At 38.2% G+C, this 2,601-nt stretch overlaps 1 non-coding gene across 1 annotated transcript; it reads right to left on the bottom strand.

The window, feature by feature from the left end:
* Positions 1 to 573: 573 nt before the first annotated feature.
* LOC127132917 (small nucleolar RNA R71) lies at positions 574 to 680 on the bottom strand. Its single transcript, XR_007806921.1, has one exon. It is a non-coding gene; the product is annotated as a small nucleolar RNA R71 (small nucleolar RNA).
* Positions 681 to 2,601: the final 1,921 nt, after the last annotated feature.

The following is a 2,601-nucleotide window of genomic DNA, read 5'->3' on the forward strand; positions in this document are numbered from 1 at the left end:
CATCTGCATGCATAGGTTGTTATCCCCAGAATACATAGAAGATCCTGAAACTGAAAGAACATTCTGAATACGAAGGAGATTGATACGTGCTACGTAACACCCATAAGAAGGAAGTCTTATTCCTGAAGCTCAAGAATTCCAAGAGTGGGTACCAGAAGACAGAGTGATGGATGAACCTGATATCATTGGCATAACTAATGATAAGGCGTGTAATATCAAAGACTATGTAGTCTTTGATCCCAACACCATAAATACTGGAATCATTAGGCCTGAGATAACAACTTCTCAATTTGAGTTCAATACTATGATGTTTCAGATGCTGCAAGCTATTGGGAAGTATTCTGGATCTGCTAATGAAGATCCTTATCTTCACTTGAGATAATTTTTGGAGGTGGCCAGCAATTTCAAAATTCTAGGTGTAACGGATGATGCAATCAAGTTAAGGCTCTTTCCATATTCTCTAAGGGATAGATCCAAGAGTTGTTTAAATTCCTTAAAGCCTAATTCCATTGATACTTGGAACACTTTGGCTAAAAAAAATTGTCCAAATATTTTCCTCATGTGAAGAATGCAAGGATGAGAAATGAAATCACTTCATTCAGATAAGGAGAGGATGAGTCCATGTTCGATGCATGGGAAAGATTCAAGGAGTTGCTTAGACAATGTCCTCACCATGGGATACCTATTTGTATACATCTTGAAACGTTTTACAATGGATTGGTGCCATTTTCAAGAAACATGTTAGATCCCTCCAGTGGTGAAGCTTTGTTGTTTAAATCTTCTGAGTAAGGATACAAGTTGATAGAGACCATCACGACCAACACTTACCAATGGCCTGCTACAAGGGCTGGAGGAATTAAAACATCAAAGAAACTTGTTGGTGTCTATGAAGTTTCGAAATCCAACGCTTTTGCTGCTCAAATAGCCCAAATTCATCAGATGATGCATAATATGATAACTGCCCATGATGTAGCCAAACCTGAACCAATCAAGGTTATTATTGACGCGACAATAGTTGCCTGTGTATACTGTGGAGGAGCACACTTATTTGAAGATTTTTCATCAAACCCTGTGTCTGTTAACTATGTTGGCAACAACAAGTACAACAACCCCTACAACAACACATGCAATCCAGGTTGGCGCATGCATCCTAATTTTTCATGGAGCAACACTCAAAATAAACTCAATAAACCCCAAGAGACACAACACACTCAAGCACCACAAGTCCCTCCTGGTTATTCTTGTTGAAATACAAGAGACTAAGAGACATTTGAATAAACCGTGTGTTTTGAAAAGCACTACAGAGACTTTATTATATATAGAGAGATTATAACTAATTACATGATATAGTCGATGTGGGACTATTCGATATACAAATATTCTTAATACTATATTTACAAATATCAATAATCTCCCTCAAGCTTGAGCATATAAGTCAAATGCACCAAGCTTGTTACATATATAATTAGTTCTGGGACTTCGCAGAGATTTTGTAAACACGTCTGCTAATTGATCATTAGAGTTAACAAAGTTTGTGACGATGTCACCTGATTCAATTTTCTCTCTGATAAAGTGACAATCTATCTCAATATGTTTGGTCCTCTCATGGAAGACTGGATTTGAAGCAATGTGCAATGCGGCTTGATCATCACAAATAAGTGTCATTGGTCTTGCTTCTTCAATTTGAAGTTCCTTGAGCAACTGTTTTAACCAAATAAGTTCACATGTTGCCATGGCCATGGCCCTATACTCTGCCTCGGCGCTTGATCTTGCAACTACGTTTTGTTTCTTAATTTTCCAGGATATAAGGTTTCCTCCAACAAGTACACAATACCCATAGGTGGTTCGTCTATCAATGGGTGACCCTGCCCAATCAACATCGGAGTATCCAACTATCTGAGTATGTCCTTTATTTTCATACACTAGACCTTTTCCTGGAGCACATTTGATGTATCTCAGAATCCGGATAACAGCATCCATGTGTTCCTGACAAAGGGAGTTTAAGAACTGACTTACAACACTAACTGCAAAAGAAATGTCTGGACGAGTGACTGTAAGATAATTCAACTTTCCAACCAATCTTCTATACCTTCCCGAGTCAGATAAAGGCTCCCCCTGATTGAGTAGTAGTTTGACACTTGGATCTATAGGAGTATCAGCTGGTTTAGCATTCAACAAACCTGTTTCTTCCAAAATATCCATAACATATTTCTGCTGAGAAATCACCAAACCATCTTTAGATTGAGCTACCTCAATACCCAAGAAATAGCAAAGTTTACCAAGATCTTTTGTCTAAAATTGATTCGAGAGATATTGCTTTAACTGGAATATACCCTGCTGATCACTACTAGTTATGACAATATCATCTACATACACAATAAGATAAATACACCCTTGAGCTGAGTGACGATAAAAAACAGAATGATCAGCTTCACTACGGATCATACCAAACTGTTGTACTACAGTGCTGAATCTGCCGAACCAAGCTCTTGGAGATTGCTTAAGACCATAAAGAGACCTATGTAACCTACACACCATATTCGATGACTCCCCTTGAGCAACAAATCCAGGTGGTTACTCCATATATACTTCCTCTTCAAG

This window comes from Lathyrus oleraceus, chromosome 3 (assembly GCF_024323335.1).
Source record: "Lathyrus oleraceus cultivar Zhongwan6 chromosome 3, CAAS_Psat_ZW6_1.0, whole genome shotgun sequence".
Classification (NCBI taxonomy): Eukaryota; Viridiplantae; Streptophyta; class Magnoliopsida; order Fabales; family Fabaceae; genus Lathyrus; species Lathyrus oleraceus.